This window comes from Oncorhynchus clarkii, chromosome 23, assembly GCF_045791955.1.
Source record: "Oncorhynchus clarkii lewisi isolate Uvic-CL-2024 chromosome 23, UVic_Ocla_1.0, whole genome shotgun sequence".
Classification (NCBI taxonomy): Eukaryota; Metazoa; Chordata; class Actinopteri; order Salmoniformes; family Salmonidae; genus Oncorhynchus; species Oncorhynchus clarkii.
Genome location: NC_092169.1, coordinates 43,956,758 through 43,975,425, shown reverse-complemented (window position 1 = coordinate 43,975,425; position 18,668 = coordinate 43,956,758). Strand labels below are relative to the sequence as shown.

The following is an 18,668-nucleotide window of genomic DNA, read 5'->3' as shown; positions in this document are numbered from 1 at the left end:
TAATGGATATATGTATTTATGTTATTACAGTATACCTCACTCATTGACTAATGGATATATGTATTTATGATGTTATAGTATACCTCACTCATTGACTAATGGATATATGTATTTATGATGTTATAGTATACCTCACTGATTGACTAATGGATATATGTATTTATGATGTTATAGTATACCTCACTCATTGACTAATGGATATATGTATTTATGTTATTACAGTATACCTCACTCATTGACTAATGGATATATGTATTTATGTTGTTATAGTATACCTCACTGATTGACTAATGGATATATGTATTTATGTTGTTATAGTATACCTCACTGATTGATCAAAAAGGTAACAGGATGTCCAAGTGGAGGAAAAAAGGAACGAGTCATAAATGATTAACCAGCAATCTCTCGTAGTTATTGTTTATGTGGTGCTTCTTAGTTCTTCCTCTTTTTAGATGATTTCTTTATTAACCTCAGACTTCGAGGTGAGTTCCTATGTGTTGGTAAACTTTGTTTTATATTACCTAGACTGTATCTGTCTAAAATAACAGTAAAACCATAGTTCTAATCTGTATTGTAGAGTAGAGAGTATCATACTTTGTCTATGATGTAGTCTACATTAAGGTGAATATTTTCAGAACAACATTTGATACATTCAGATTGGTCTCATACTATAGGATCTGTTTTGCATATAGATTAAGTGGAGCAGACAGGGCCATTTGTCCATACAGGTAATTGCTATTAGATCCGAAGAGCAAAGATCTAGCTTCTCTATCAAGCACTGTGCAATGATGGGATGGTCATTGAGTGTGTCTAGTTGCTAGTCACTGAGTGCATTCAGATTACCGGCTGCAGTACAGTACACATTGATGTGAATGTTATGTGATGGACCAAGCTAATATTATCTGTTATGGAGGTTTTTAAGAAATGATACATACCACTACTGCATGCCATTCCATAGCTAGCCACAGATAAAAAGGCAAAAATGACTATCATAATATGAGACAGAGAGGTGCAAGCATGTCCTCATCCCAGTGGTAGAGACTTGATGGTAGTTGTGCATGAAACACATAAAATTGAAACAACTGTATGTTTTGGATGTGTAATTTGCACCATAGTTTGAATTGTCTCACCACTGTTGGACAATTCACAGTATGCTGCAACCTCAACGTTTCATATAATTTTACATACCCAAATCAAAAGTGATTACATACAAATACTGTATGTATGGTACAAGTATGTTGAGAAAACCTTAACATTGACATATAAGAATGGGCTACTTTATACACAAATTAGATTTGACCTTCTCCACAAGCAAACCATTATTGAAACTGATATCAGTTTCTTTGTTACTTTGTTTGGATAGCAGGTATCTCTCATTACTGGACCACTTCACTTCCTACACTGAAATGTTGTATGTACTGTATACAAATCAATGTGTCATCCTGTCTGTAAGTAGTTTATTTCCCCTGGTCTGGATGGCTCTTATTTTGAAATCTAGGCTGTTTAAAAATAGCTCATTGCAGAGCAAATCGAGAGCATTATATTTCACAGTTCAGAGACATCGGGGCTTATGATCACATAAAGGTTCAATATGAGAGAGAGGAGAGCAGCAGCAGACAGCCAGAGACAGAGGTCTACCCACCCATTACTCATCCACGTCAAAATAGACCATGACGATGTCGGACTGTTTGTCTTCATTGAAAAATCACTACCACTATCTGTAGCAAATGACAGATCTGATTTTCCTCAATTGGAATCCAATTGTTTTTGTTCAGACATGCTGCTAAGCTTATTGATGTGTTTTACATTAAAGATGTGGATTGGCTCAAAACCGTTGGCTTAGTGTCATTGATTTTCACGATTCTTACAGTTACTTTGGTCCATTACACTGTTTGGACTGAGACTGATCTGTTACTTCATATGCTGTCACACTGTACTAAAGCTGTTTCAATTACAAGTTCAATTGAAAGGACAGCATAAGACTAGACAAAATAACATTTGTAAGACTGCATTGGTTAATTCCCCAATGGAAGTAGTGCCACATTTCCCGCCATTGAGTACATCTATTCTGGGATAGGGTTGGTTGTGACAGAATAAAGTAATGCCACAGGGTAGTCTTTATCCTTGTTGAGCATCAGGATTTTCTACAACACTACGACACTGCTGAATCACTGTGGTCTGAGGCTATGCAAATGTGGACAACCTGACTCATATGATACCATATACAAATTCTGTTTTGCATTGTAAAACACAGATTGAAGAACACAATCTAAGAACACATCTAGTCAAATGGCTACCCAGACTATTTGCATTGCCCCCCCCCTCCTCTCTCCACACCATTGCCACTCTCTGTTGTCATCTATGCATAGTCACTTTAATTAACTCTACCTACATGTACATACTACCTCAACTAACCAATGCCCCCACACACTGACTCTGTACCGGCACCCCCTGTATATATTGTTATTTTTACTGCTGCTCTTTAATTACTTGTTACTTTAGCCTCTGCACTGTTGCTTAGAGGCTCGTAAGTAAGCATTTCACTGTAAGGTCTGTTGTATTCGGCGCATGTGACTAATAAAATTTGATATGATTTGATTTGACAATCTACTGTTAAGAATCCACCTGGACCATATGAAATCATGTGTAAAGAAATATACATACTGTACCTATAACAGACTCACAGTCATGACATATGGCTTCGTATCTTATCTTTCTATGCATCACATCATAGATCAATACTGCAGTATTATCACAGGTGAACTTGACTTATATTTCTGTCTGGGAGATCTATGTACCTAGCCCACCGTGTGAGTCCAATTTCTCCACTAGAGAAAGTTAAGAGTTAAGCTAGAAGTTATGACATGAGTTAACAAACAGTGAAATGTTATGACATTCACAGTGTGGCAAACTTAATTAAACTTATCAAATGGCATTGCCTAAATATAGACTGACTGTAATCCACTACAAGACACAGAGTCATCATACCCTGTCATTAGCTGTGACTACCCTGTCACTAGCTGTGACTACCCTGTCATTAGCTGTGACTAACCTGTCACAGGCTATGACTAACCTATCATTAGCTGTGACTAGCCTGTCACTAGCTGTGACTAACCTGTCACAGACTGTGACTAACCTGTCACAGGCTGTGACTAACCTGTCACTAGCTGCGACTACCCTGTCACTAGCTGCGACTACCCTGTCACTAGCTGTGACTACCCTGTCACTAGCTTTGACAACCCTGTCACTAGCTGTGACTACCCTGTCACTAGCTGTGACTACCCTGTCACTAGCTGTGACTACCCTGTCACTAGCTTTGACAACCCTGTCACTAGCTGTGACTACCCTGTCACTAGCTGTGACTACCCTGTCACTAGCTTTGGCTACCCTGTCACTAGCTGTGACTACCCTGTCACTAGCTGTGACTACCCTGTCACTAGCTGTGACTACCCTGTCACTAGCTGTGACTACCTTGTCACTAGATGTAACTATATAATATGTTATGAGATGATGAATATAATATTCTTAGAGGTAATCTCTCTAAGTCATAAGGCTTTATGTGTATCTTTAAATAATCAAATAAGTACAATACAAAACAGGTTTTTAAACAATTTAGGCACAAGCTAAGTTATTTAAACAACTCTAATTCAACAAAATGACATTACAGGAATGGGTTTTTGCCTGGCAGTGTTCCCTAAACAGCTGATCTGAATGCACAGAGGGAAAGTCAAAAGGTTCCTCCTCAATAAGTAGGGTAGATAGCAATCCCAAATGTCTCTCGGCAACCCTCTTCATGCATAGTCCAGGGGCAATGTATCCAACAGAGAACTCCTACTACCAACTACTGTAACAGCACACACACAACAATCACAAGGACAATAAATTCTCTCACACACACAAATACACACAGACACACAGGAACATAGACACACACAGAAACATAGACACACACACAGAAACACAGACACACACAGAAACACAGACACACACAGAAACATAGACGCACACAGAAACATAGACACACAGACACAGACACACAGACTAAAGGGGACTCACGAGCATGCTCCATGACTGGAAGAAAATGATCACCCTTGTGAGTTGATCCTTTCTTTTCCTCATAACTCTCTTTCCCTCCCTCTCTCTCTCTCTCTCCCTCCTCTCTCTCTCTCTCTCTCTTTATCTCTCTCCCTCTCTCCCTCTAACACTTCCTTTGCAGAGAGCTGGCTCTCTAATGTTCATCAGTGTTGCTTGCTGCATGCCTCTCTGCAGTGGACATGACCATGAAGCCAGTGGAGGCTGTTGAGGGGAGGACAGCTCATAATAATGGCTGGAATGGAGCAAATGGAATGGCATCAAACACATGAAAACCATATTTGATGTATTTGATACCATTCCACTGATTCCGCCATTACAACGAGCCCGTTCTCCCCAATTAAGGTGCCACCAACCTCCTGTACATGAAGCAGCCCAGTGAGCACACAACAACCATTACATTCATTAGCAAGGCTTGATTGAGCCAGTCTGGAACCATCAAATAGAGCCTCCCTGTCCACTGAGGCTTTTAGCTGCAACCTGAGGCCACAGGGAGGAAGATAGAGAGAGAGGGGGGGGGGGGGGGACTCTGCAACTATCATTAAAGCCAGGCTGATTTCATTACTGCTATTCACCTAAAAAAAATATTCTCTCTGCACCCCAGACTCCATGTGTCAATACCCATCACGACGTTCAGAGGCAGAATGGAAAGTTATGTGAGGTTGAAGTCGGTGAACCAGTGGGTTCGAGGGCTGTGTGGAAAATCTCTGAAAAAAAACAGTTTAGTCTATTTTGAAGCGCAGTGTTGAAATTAGCCAACGTTCTAAAAGGAATGAGTCATAGTAGCTGATATTTTCTTCTCTGGCAGCAGACACTTCAGAGTGGGCTTTCAGAGAACAAACACTTGAGGGTATTTAGATCTCTGGCTCAGCCAGGAGTCTATAAGAAGGCTGTAAATGGCATTGCACTATAGAACAGAGCAAGCATACAGTATGAAGCCTGGGCAGGTAAGGGTATATTTCATTGTTAGGATAATCTCTCATGGACAGATGCAAGTAACCTAATCATGAATTTTAGGCAAAAATGCAAGATTTTAGTATCTGGTGTCCTAGATTATTGTTAGGCTATTGACAAGATAACGACTGAAAGTCCTAACAAGTCCTTAGCCCTTTATGGTCCTAACAAGTCCTTAGCCCTTTATGGCCCCTAACAAGTCCTTAACCCTTTATGGTCCTAACAAGTCCTTAGCTCTTTATGGTCCTAACAAGTCCTTAGCACTTTATGGTCCTAACAAGTCCTTAGCCCTTTATGGTCCTAACAAGTCCTTAACCCTTTATGGTCCTAACAAGTCCTTAAGGACTCTCATGCTGTCCCTGGAGGGGGTGCGTCACCTGAGTGGGTTGAGTCACTGATGTGGTCATCCTGTCTGGGCTGGCGCCCCCCCCCCCCCCCCCCCCCCTTGGGTTGTGCCGTGGCGGAGGTCTTTGTGGGCTATACTCAGCCTTGTCTCAGGATGGTAAGTTGGTGGTTGAAGATATCCCTCTAGTGGTGTAGGGGATGTGCTTTGGCAAAGTGGGTGGGGTTATATCCTTCCTGTTTGGCCCTGTCCGGGGGTGTCCTCGGAGTGGGCCACAGTGTCTCCTGACCCCTCCTGTCTCAGCCTCCAGTATTTATGCTGCAGTAGTAGTTTATGTGTCGGGGGGCTAGGGTCAGTTTGTTATATCTGGAGTACTTCTCCTGTCCTATTCGGTGTCCTGTGTGAATCTAGGTGTGCGTTCTCTAATTCTCTCCTTCTCTCTTTCTCTCTCTCGGAAGACCTGAGCCCTAGGACCATGCCCCAGGACTACCTGACATGATGACTCCTTGCTGTCCCCAGTCCACCTGGCTGTGCTGCTGCTCCAGTTTCAACTGTTCTGCCTTAATATTATTCGACCATGCTGGTCATTTATGAACATTTGAACATCTTGGCCATGTTCTGTTATAATCTCCACCCGGCACAGCCGGAAGAGGACTGGCCATCCCACATATGCTCTCTCTAATTCTCTCTTTCTTTCTCTCTCTCGGAGGACCTGAGCCCTAGGACCATGCCCCAGGAATACCTGACATGATGACTCCTTGCTGTCCCCAGTCCACCTGACTGTGCTGCTGCTCCAGTTTCAACTGTTCTGCCTTATTATTATTCGACCATGCTGGTCATTTATGAACATTTGAACATCTTGACCATGTTTTGTTATAATCTCCACCCGGCACAGCCAGTAGAGGACTGGCCACCCCACATAGCCTGGTTCCTCTCTAGGTTTCTTCCTAGGTTTTGGCCTTTCTAGGGAGTTTTTCCTAGCCACCGTGCTTCTACACCTGCATTGCTTGCTGTTTGGGGTTTTAGGCTGGGTTTCTGTACAGCACTTTGAGATATCAGCTGATGTACGAAGGGCTATATAAATAAATTTGATTTGATTTGATTTGACTTGATAGGACCATAACGGGTTAAGGACTTGTTAGGACCATAACGGGTTAAGGACTTGTTAGGACCATAAAGGGCTAAGGACTTGTTAGGACCATAAAGGGCTAAGGACTTGTTAGGACCATAAAGGGTTAAGGACTTGTTAGGACCATAAAGGGCTAAGGACTTGTTAGGACCATAAAGGGCTAAGGACTTGTTAGGACCATAAATGGTTAATGACTTGTTAGGGGCCATAAAGGGCTAAGGACTTGTTAGGACCATAAAGGGCTAAGGACTTGTTTGGACCATAAAGGGCTAAGGACTTGTTAGGGGCCATAAAGGGCTAAGGACTTGTTAGGACCATAAAGGGCTAAGGACATGTTTGGACCATAAAGGGCTAAGGACTTGTTAGGGGCCATAAAGGGCCAAGGACTTGTTAGGGGCCATAAAGGGCTAAGGACTTGTTAGGACCATAAAGAGCTAAGGACTTGTTAGGACCATAAAGGGCTAAGGACTTGTTAGGACCATAAAGGGTTAAGGACTTGTTAGGGGCCATAAAGGGCTAAGGACGTGTTAGGACCATAAAGGGCTAAGGACTTGTTTGGACCATAAAGGGCTAAGGACTTGTTAGGGGCCATAAAGGGCTAAGGACTTGTTAGGGGCCATAAAGGGCTAAGGACTTGTTAGGACCATAAAGGGCTAAGGACTTGTTAGAACCATAAAGGGTTAAGGACTTGTTAGGACCATAAAGGGTTAAGGACTTGTTAGGGGCCATAAAGGGCTAAGGACTTGTTAGGACCATAAAGGGCTAAGGACATGTTTGGACCATAAAGGGCTAAGGACTTGTTAGGGGCCATAAAGGGCTAAGGACTTGTTAGGGGCCATAAAGGGCTAAGGACTTGGTAGGACCATAAAGAGCTAAGGAGTTGTTAGGACCATAAAGGGCTAAGGACTTGTTAGGACCATAAAGGGCTAAGGACTTGTTAGGGGCCATAAAGGGCTAAGGACTTGTTAGGACCATGAAGGGCTAAGGACTTGTTAGGACCATAAAGGGTTAAGGACTTGTTAGGGGCCATAAAGGGCTAAGGACTTGTTAGGACCATAAAGGGTTAAGGACTTGTTAGGACCATAAAGGGCTAAGGACTTGTTAGGACCATAAAGGGCTATGGACTTGTTAGGACCATAAAGGGTTAAGGACTTGTTAGGACCATAAAGGGTTAAGGACTTGTTAGGGGCCATAAAGGGCTAAGGACTTGTTAGGGGCCATAAAGGGCTAAAGACTTGTTAGGACCATAGAGGGCTAAGGACTTGTTAGGACCATAAAGGGCTAAGGACTTGTTAGGACCATAAAGGGTTGAGGAGTTGCTAGGGGCCATAAAGGGCTAAGGACTTGTTAGGACCATAAAGGGTTAAGGACTTGTTAGGACCATAAAGGGCTAAGGACTTGTTAGGACCATAAAGGGTTAACCCTTTATGGCCCCTAACAAGCTTGATGACTAATTTAGAACGTCAAGTAAATTATAGCAATCTGAACAAGGTGCAAACTTGTGCCCTGCTAACTCTCCCTGATGGGGCTAAAACTGAACTGCATTATTAAAGTAGCTGCATATACTCAATACTCACACAGGTCATATTTGAGAGTCAAAGTCCATGTTAAATTTCTGCCAGTGTTTCAACACATGATGTAATTGAATGTATTTAATCATTATTGTGTGAACAGCATTATTACAAGTTATGTTGACAATATCCTCCATGTCCTTTTGGTCTTGCGGATATTAATGACCAACAGTGTGACATTAACTGAGCTGGGTTACTGTTTGACAACTGGGTCAGCTCGACTGGGATGGAAATTGCATTTACATAGTTTTGAAAGTGACAGCGGAAACAAGTTTGTATTTTTAGACTCTTTAAGGAATGATAAACACAGTGAGCCACTGACCTGGCACAGTCAGGTTGTTGTATAACTTGGAAATGCAGCATGGAAATCAGTGATGAAAGACCCCTCTCACAAAGATAACCAGGGCAGCATGGAAATCAGTGATGAAAGACCCCTCTCACAAAGATAACCAGGGCAGCATGGAAATCAGTGATGAAAGACCCCTCTCACAAAGATAACCAGGGCAGCATGGAAATCAGTGATGAAAGACCCCTCTCACAAAGATAACCAGGGCAGATTGGAAATCAGTGATGAAAGACCCCTCTCACAAAGATAACCAGAGCAGATTGAAAATCAGTGATGAAAGAATCTGTGCCGTACTTAACCCAGACTGGTCTGTTACTTCATATGCTGTCACACTGTACTAAACACAGACTGCTACCCTGGTTACAAAGATAACCAGGGCAGCATGGAAATGAGTGATGAAAGACCCCTCTTACAAAGCAACCCTTTGTGTGTTTGATGCTGAGTCTTTTGGCATCGCCGTCTCACAGGGCCACGATTTTGCATTCAAGGGAGCAGAGAGCTTTAGGCTTGGAAAGATGATCAAGGAAGATGTTCGAGGTGTTTTCCCTGCCTCCCCCACAGGTCAGTGGGGGTAAACCCAGGAATACATGTCTTCTCATGTCGCTGCCTGAGGTACAGACTCAAAAATACTTATTTACTGTAACGTTATGCAGGGAGACAGAATACTTCATAATGGCAGGCCCTTCAAAACAGAGGAGATATTGAAGTTTGAACTTCAATGTCTTTATTCCAGAAGCTTCCCTCTGTATGTGTTGATCATCACAACTCAAGATGAGGATATGACTCCAAAATATTGACAATAAAACAGGAATGGAATGGATCTGGAATGAATATCAGCCAAGTCCTCAAATCGATGAGCGGATATGATCGACATCTGAGGGAAGATCATTTCAGGGGAAGGGAATTATGTGATGTTGTTCAGCGGCATTGAAATAGTCCCAGCCAGCTAGAGACAAATTAATATTGCGTTTCAGTCGGAATCACTCTGAACTGATCTTAGTTAGAAGCAGACATCTGCACTCACACAGCTGCCTGCCTAGAGATACTGTAACACGTTCTAATTATATTTTTATGGCCAACTGCTTAGATTACCCCTCTTTCACTTTCAGTTCCTTCCCAGTCTAGAGATTGATTAGTGTCAGAGGAAGATCACTTCCCTTGGTTCCACTCTACCAACACTGCAGTGACTACAGGTCCTTGTGAGAGGTTGTACTTTCCCAGAAAATGGGGTTACCTTAACTAATCCAGTTGTAACCATAGTAATTAACACACAAACATAGCATGTTTTGATGTTCATTGATACTACCTTACCAGACCAGTTAGCCTTGTTGAGAAACCAACAAGACTGCTACAGTACAAACTCTCTTAGAATGTAGTCTGAGAATCATTTACATGATATGCAGTACCAGTCAAAAGTTTGGACGCACCTACTCATTCAAGGGTTTTTCTTTATTTTTTACTATTTTCTACATTGTAGAATAATAGTGAAGACATCAACATTATGAAATAGCACATATGGAATCATCTAGTCACCAAAAAAGCGTTAAACAAATCAAAATATATTTTAGATTTTAGATTCTTCAAAGTAGCCACCCTTTGCCTTGATGACAACTTTTCAAACTTTGGCATTCTCTCAACCAGCTTCACCTGGAATGCTTTTCCAACAGTCTTGAAGGAGTTCCCACATATCCTTAGCACCTGTTGACTGCTTTTCCTTCACTCTGTGGTCAACTCATCCCAACTCATCCCAAACCATCTCAACTGGGTTGAGATCAGGTGATTGTGGAGGTCAGGTCATCTGATGCAGCACTCCATCACTCTCTTTCTTGGTCAAATAGCCCTTACACAGCATGGAGGTGTGTTTTGGTTTATTGTCCTGTTGAAAAACAAATGATAGTCCCACTAAGAGTAAACCAGATGGGATGACGTATGACTGCAGAATGCTGTGGTAGCCAGGCTGGTTAAGTGCGCCTTGAATTCTAAATGAATCACAGACAGTTTCACCAGCAATGCACCAACACACCATCACATCTCCTCCCTCATGCTTCACAGGGGGAACCACACATGCAGAGATCATCATTTCCACCGGTATAATGTCCATTGCTTGTGTTTCTTGGCCCAAACAAGTTTCTTCTTCTTATTGGTGTCCTTAAGTAGAGGTTCCTTTGCAGCAACTCGACCACGAAGGCTTGATTGACGCTGTCTTCTCTGAACAGTTGGTGTTGAGATGTGTCTGTTACTCTGTGAAGCATTTATTTGGGCTGCAATTTCTGAGGCTGGTAACTCTAATGAATGTATCCTCTGCAGCAGATGTAACTCTGGGTCTTCCTATCCTGTGGCGGTCCTCATGAGAGCCATGTTCCCTATTGACCGATCTTCATGTCTTAAAGTAATGATGGACTGTCGTTTATCTTTGCTTATTTGAGCTGTTCTTGCCATAATATGGACTTGGCATTTTACCAAATAGGGTTATCTTCTGGATACCACTCCTACCTTGTCATAAAACAACTGATTGGCTCAAATGCATTAAGAAGGAAAGAAATTCCACAAATGCACAAATTAAAAAGGCACACCTGTTATTTAAAATGCATTCCAGGTGACTACCTCATAAAGCTGGTTGAGAGAATGCCAAGAGTGTCCAAAGCTGTCATCAAGGCAAAGAGTGGCTACTTTAAAGAATCTCAAACATAAAATATATGTTGATTTGTTTAACACTCTTTTGGTTACTACATGATTCCATATGTGTTATTTCATAGTTTTAACGTCTTCACTATTATTCTGCAATGTAGAAAATAGTAAAACTAAAGAAAAACCCTGGAATGAGTAGGTGTTCTAAAACTTTTGACTGGTACTGTACATTGTTATAATGACCTGGCTAAGATTGAATGCAATGCTGGACATGTTGGAAACACAATTATGACCAGCTGCATTGTGTTAAACACAGGCAGTAGCAAAGGGCACAGAAAGTATGATACTTAGTAATTTGGAGTGTCAAATTCAAACTGAATGTCTATTTTGGGAGTATTGTCCAGAAAGGGTACAATGTGCACAGCGTGCTACACTGCCTAGCTCCCTTACAGTGTAATTACATGACTAATTGAGTGTAGGGAGGAACAGTATTCTACCCCTCATTGATTCTGAAGGGGCAAAAACCTATAATGATCACAACAAATCATTACTTCCCAGAGCTTCTCTAAGAGTCTGAAACCCCTTCCATTATTATTTGAGAGAGCGCAACAACTCTGAGTTGGAAAGGTCAGAGGTACTCAAATGAGAGACAAAGAGTACACTTTCAAGACAAGTTCTTATTAAGCAACACATTATATAAATGGTATATGGTATCCTGTCTCAGCCTCCAGTATTTATTTATGCTGCAGTAGTTTGTGTCGGGGGGCTAGGGTCAGTTTGTTATATCTGGAGTACTTCTCCTGTCCTATTCGGTGTCCTGTGTGAATCTAAGTGTGCGTTCTCTAATTCTCTCCTTCTCTCTTTCTCTCTCTCGGAGGACCTGAGCCCTAGGACCATGGCCCAGGACTACCTGACATGATGACTCCTTGCTGTCCCCAGTCCACCTGGCTGTGCTGCTGCTCCAGTTTCAACTGACCTGAGCCCTAGGACCATGCCCCAGGAATACCTGACATGATGACTCCTTGCTGTCCCCAGTCCACCTGACTGTGCTGCTGCTCCAGTCCCACATAGCCTGGTTCCTCTCTAGGTTTCTTCCTAGGTTTTGGCCTTTCTAGGGAGTTTTTCCTAGCCACCGTGCTTCTACACCTGCATTGCTTGCTGTTTGGGGTTTTAGGCTGGGTTTCTGTACAGCACTTTGAGATATCAGCTGATGTACGAAGGGCTATATAAATAAATTTGATTTGATTTGATATTAACTAGATCATTTCCATGTAGGCCTTTATTGTGGTGATGTGTGGCCCTGTACTGTTATATTTATTAGAAGACCACATACTGTATATATATTTATAAACTGGGTGGTTCCAGCCTGAATGCTTACTGGCTAAAAGCTGTGGTACATGAGACCGTATACCACGGACGGATATGACAAATCATTTATTTTTACTGTTCTAATGACATTGGTAACCAGTTTATAATAGCAATAATAGCAATAAGACACCTCAAGGGTTTGTGGTGTATGGCCAACCAACCAAAACACCAGTCTCAACGCCAACAGTGAAGAGGCAACTCCGGGATGCTGGCCTTCTATGCAGAGTTGCAAAGAATAAGCCATATCTCAGACTGGCCAATAAAAATAAAAGATTAAGATGGGCAAAAGAACACAGACACTGGACAGAGGAACTCTGCCTAGAAGGCCAGCATCCCGGAATCACCTCTTCACTGTTGATGTTGAGACTGGTGTTTTGTGGGTACTATTTAATGAAGCTGCCAGTTGAGGACTCGTGAGGCATCTGTTTCTCAAACTAGACACTCTAATGTACTTGTCCTCTTGCTCAGTTGTGCACTGGGGCCTCCTACTCCTCTTTCTATTCTGGTTAGAGACCGTTTGTGCTGTTCTGTGAAGGGAATAGTACACAGTCTTGTACCAGATCTACAGTTTCTTGGCAATTTCTTGCATGGAATAGCCTTCATTTCTCAGAACAAGAATAGACTGATGAGTTTCAGAAGAAAGTTATTCATTTCTGGCCATTTTGAGCCTGTAAACGAAGCCACAAATGCTAATGCTACAGATACTCAACTATTCTAAAGAAGGGCCAGTTGTATTGCTTCTTTAAATCAGCACAACAGTTTTCGGCTGTGCTAACATAATTTGCAAAAGGGTTTTCTAATGATCAATTAGCCTTTTGAAATGATAAACTTGGATTAGCTAACACAACCTGCCATTGGAAGAAAGGAGTGATGGTTGCTGATAATGGACCTCTGTACGCCTATGTAGATATTCCATTAAAAACAGCCGTTTCCAGCTACAATAGTAATTTACAACATTAACAATATCTACACTGTATCTCTGATCAATTTGATGTAATTTTAATGGACAAAAAAATAGATTTTCTTTCAAAAACAAGGAAATGTCTAAATGACCCCAAACTTTTGAACGGTAGTGTATATATACCCTTTTCAAAACAAGTTGGCCTGAGTTACAACTGAGATACAACAGACACAGGAAATGAGCTCCAACAAAAGGAGCTTTCCCCCCTCTTGTGGATATTTGAGAAACTACCAGACAATAGCCAGCATTTCCTGCTATTACTCTACATGTGTTATCACACTTCCTGCTGCAATAAAGTGCAAAGAATGAATGATGGCAATACATAACCCGACTTTTGTCTGCAAAATATTTCTGGTTTAGGTAATGTGATCTAGATCATTTAGTTTCAAGTTATTTTTATTAACAAGGCAAGGCAACACACAGACACCAATCGGCAGACTTTGGCTAGATACAGACGATGATAATATACAGATGTAGAATCTTAATTTAAACACCCTGCTGCAGGAGGAGTTTCCTGCAATGCAGGACATTTAAAACATATTGTGTATTTGAGGTTTAAAACGACTTCTGAAGTTTGTAATTTCCGTTTAGACATTTGAAAAATGTATCAACCCCTACAAATGTATAATCCACATAATCATTCACATTTCCTGTTGCTGCAGGATTCTTTTCCTGCTGTAGCAAACTGGCTCAAATGAAGATCCTACAGCTGTACTGTAGCATGCATGAATTCAAGATCCAATTAACTAGACTACTCTGAAAGGGCAGAAGGACAAAAGTGGAAAACAAAGTTGACTGATGACAGGAAGTGGACTGTCAGTAGACATAATGTACTGATGTGACATTTGATAGAGGAGGCATGGTAAAGCTGTGACTGTCAGTAAATTGTTTGCGAAAGCCTTGCCATTGTACATACTGTATGAGAACCTTATGACCACATCAATGTGAAATATGTGAACATTTAACCCACACAGCTGTGACAATGAAGAAATAATACAGATATGGTGTTCATAATGCACTTCTGAACGATATGGAATATAAGTCCTTCTTCTATAGGAAATAATCTATGTGGAATAAAGAACAAGGCCTTTACTGTGACGATTAACAGCCCATTCTCACCAGAGCCTATTAAACCTCAGAGGAACACAGCTCCATAGGACATCAAGACTAGAGGCATTATAGCTCTTTGAAGGTCTGTGCACTTTGCAGAAATGACAACAGGAAACCACTGCAGCATTGGGCACCTTAGTTCTATATAAAGGTCATTCTAGAGAAGGGGACTAAGCAACTTCTCTCTTGGAAACGTGATCTCATTATGCTATCTTTGTCATTGTCAGTTCATGATATCAAGTACATCCATTAATTGAAAAACATGAGGGCAGTGGTGGAAAAAGTACCCAACTGTCATACTTGAGTAAAAGTAAAGATACCTTAAAAGAAAATGACTCAAGTAAAAGTAAAAGTCACCCAGTAAAATTCTACTTGAGTAAAAGTATAAAAGTATTTGGTTTAAAATATACTTAAGTATCAAAAGTAAAAGTATAAATAATTTCAAATTCCTTATATTACGCAAACCAGATGGGACTATTTTATTTTATGGAAAGCCACAGGCACACTCCAACACTCAGACATAATTGGCATGTCGGTTTAGTGAGTCCACCAGATCAGAGGAAGTAGGGATGACCAGTGATGTTCGGTTGATAAGTGCATGAATTTCATTACTTTGCTGTCCTGCTAAGCATTAATAATGTAACAAGTACTTTTGGGTGTCAAGAAAAACGTGTGGAGTAAAAAGTAACATATTTTCTTTAGGAATGCAGTGAAGTAAAAGTAGACTAAAATATAAATAGTCCAGTATAGATAAGATGCCCCCAAAAATGACTTAAGTAGTATTTTTGTTCACTTTACCCCACTGCATAAGGGAAATCATAATTCATGATTGATTGTTAATCAACAACAACACATTATACATTGTTGGACTTTTTATGTTTTTATTATCCTGCCTATATTAGATAGAAAGCATGAACGTAAGTGTTTTAAAGTTGAAGTTTGTGACTGGAATCACAATGAGGAGCACCAGATGCCTTGCATGTTTAAAACAAATATATATATATATATATATATATATATTTACAGTTGAAGTCAGAAGTTTACATACACCTTAGCCAAATACATTTAAACTCAGTTTTTCACAATTCCTGACCTTTAATCCTAGTAAAAAGTCCCTTTCTTAGGTTGGTTAGGATCACCACTTTATTTTACGAATGTGAAATGTCAGAATAATAGTAAAGAGAATTATTTTTTTCAGCTTTTATTTCTTTCATCACATTCCCAGTGGGTCAGAAGTTTACATATACTCAATTAGTATTTGGTAGCATTGCCTTTAAATTGTTTAACTTGGGTCAAACGTTTCGGGTAGCCTTCCACAAGCTTCCCACAATAAGTTGGGTGAATTTTGGCCCATTCCTCCTGACAGAGCTGGTGTAATTGAGTCAGGTTTGTAGGCCTCCTTGCTCACACACACTTTTTCAGTTCTGCCCACACATTTTCTATAGGGTTGAGGTCAGGGCTTTGTGATGGCAAAATGGCTTAAGGACAACAGTCAAGGTATTGGAGTGGCCACAACTTTGGAAGTATGCTTGGGGTCACTGTCCATTTGGAAGACCCATTTGCAACCAAGCTTTAACTTCCTGACTGGTGTCTTGAGATGTTGCTCTAATATATCCACATAATTTTCCACCTCATGAGGCCATCTATTTTGTGAAGTGCACCAGTTCCCCCTGCAGCAAAGCACCCCCACAACATATTTGTCCCCATGTGCAATTGCAAACCGTAGTCCGGCTTTTTTATGGTGATTTTGGAGCAGTGGCTGCTTCCTTGTTGATCGACCTTTCAGGTTATGCCAATATAGGACTCCTTTTACTGTGGATATAGATACAGTGCCTTGCGAAAGTATTCGGCCCCCTTGAACTTTGCGACCTTTTGCCACATTTCAGGCTTCAAACATAAAGATATAAAACTGTATTTTTTTTGTGAAGAATCAACAACAAGTGGGACACAATCATGAAGTGGAACGACATTTATTGGATATTTCAAACTTTTTTAACAAATCAAAAACTGAAAAATTGGGCGTGCAAAATTATTCAGCCCCTTTACTTTCAGTGCAGCAAACTCTCTCCAGAAGTTCAGTGAGGATCTCTGAATGATCCAATGTTGACCTAAATGACTAATGATGATAAATACAATCCACCTGTGTGTAATCAAGTCTCCGTATAAATGCACCTGCACTGTGATAGTCTCAGAGGTCCGTTAAAAGCGCAGAGAGCATCATGAAGAACAAGGAACACACCAGGCAGGTCCGAGATACTGTTGTGAAGAAGTTTAAAGCCGGATTTGGATACAAAAAGATTTCCCAAGCTTTAAACATCCCAAGGAGCACTGTGCAAGCGATAATATTGAAATGGAAGGAGTATCAGACCACTGTAAATCTACCAAGACCTGGCCGTCCCTCTAAACTTTCAGCTCATACAAGGAGAAGACTGATCAGAGATGCAGCCAAGAGGCCCATGATCACTGGATGAACTGCAGAGATCTACAGCTGAGGTGGGAGACTCTGTCCATAGGACAACAATCAGTCGTATATTGCACAAATCTGGCCTTTATGGAAGAGTGGCAAGAAGAAAGCCATTTCTTAAAGATATCCATAAAAAGTGTAGTTTAAAGTTTGCCACAAGCCACCTGGGAGACACACCAAACATGTGGAAGAAGGTGCTCTGGTCAGATGAAACCAAAATTGAACTTTTTGGCAACAATGCAAAACGTTACGTTTGGCGTAAAAGCAACACAGCTCATCACACCATCCCCACTGTCAAACATGGTGGTGGCAGCATCATGGTTTGGGCCTGCTTTTCTTCAGCAGGGACAGGGAAGATGGTTAAAATTGATGGGAAGATGGATGGAGCCAAATACAGGACCATTCTGGAAGAAAACCTGATGGAGTCTGCAAAAGACCTGAGACTGGGACGGAGATTTGTCTTCCAACAAGACAATGATCCAAAACATAAAGCAAAATCTACAATGGAATGGTTCAAAAATAAACATATCCAGGTGTTAGAATGGCCAAGTCAAAGTCCAGACCTGAATCCAATCGAGAATCTGTGGAAAGAACTGAAAACTGCTGTTCACAAATGCTCTCCATCCAACCTCACTGAGCTCGAGCTGTTTTGCAAGGAGGAATGGGAAAAAAATTCAGTCTCTCGATGTGCAAAACTGATAGAGACATACCCCAAGCGACTTACAGCTGTAATCGCAGCAAAAGGTGGCGCTACAAAGTATTAACTTAAGGGGGCTGAATAATTTTGCACGCCCAATTTTTCAGTTTTTGATTTGTTAAAAAAGTTTGAAATATCCAATAAATGTTGTTCCACTTCATGATTGTGTCCCACTTGTTGTTGATTCTTCACAAAAAAATACAGTTTTATATCTTTATGTTTGAAGCCTGAAATGTGGCAAAAGGTCGCAAAGTTCAAGGGGGCCGAATACTTTCGCAAGGCACTGTACTTTTGTACCTGTTTCCTCCAGCATCTTCACAAGGTCCTTTGCTGTTGTTCTGGGATTGATTTGCACTTTTCGCAGCAAAGTATGTTCATCTCTAGGAGACACAGTGCATCTCATTCCAGAGCGGTATGAAGGCTGCGTGGTCCCATGGTGTTTATACTTGCGTACTATTGTTTGTACAGATGAACGTGGTACCTTCAGGCATTTGGAAATTGGTCCCAAGGATGAACCAGAATTGTGGAGGTCTACATATTTTTTTCTGAGGTCTTGGCTGATTTCGTTTGATTTTCTCATGATGTCAAGCAAAGAGGCACTGAGTTTGAAGGTAGGCCTTGAAATACATCCACAGGTACACCTCTAATTGACTCAAATTATGTAAATTAGCCTATCATCTAAAGCCATGACATAATTTCTGGAATTTTCCAAGCTGTTTAAAGGCACAGTCAACTTAGTGCATGTAAACTTCTGACCCAATGGAATTGTGAAACAGTGAATTATAAGTGAAATAATCTGTCTGTAAACAATTGTTGGAAAAATTACTTGTGTCATGCACAAAGTAGATGTCCTAACCGACTTGCCAAAACTATAGTTTGTTCACAAGAAATGTGTGGAGTGGTTGGTAAACATACACCTAACTGTATGTAAACTTCCGACTTCAACTGTATATATATATATATAATAAGCCCACAATCAAAATGACTGCATATCCTCATTTGATC

General features: G+C 41.0%; 1 protein-coding gene across 1 annotated transcript in view; it reads right to left on the bottom strand.

Moving 5' to 3' along the window:
* Positions 1–18,668, bottom strand: part of LOC139381430 (phosphatase and actin regulator 2-like) — a 69,801-nt gene that overhangs the window by 50,738 nt on the left and 395 nt on the right. The gene's annotated exons all lie outside the window — the stretch shown is intronic.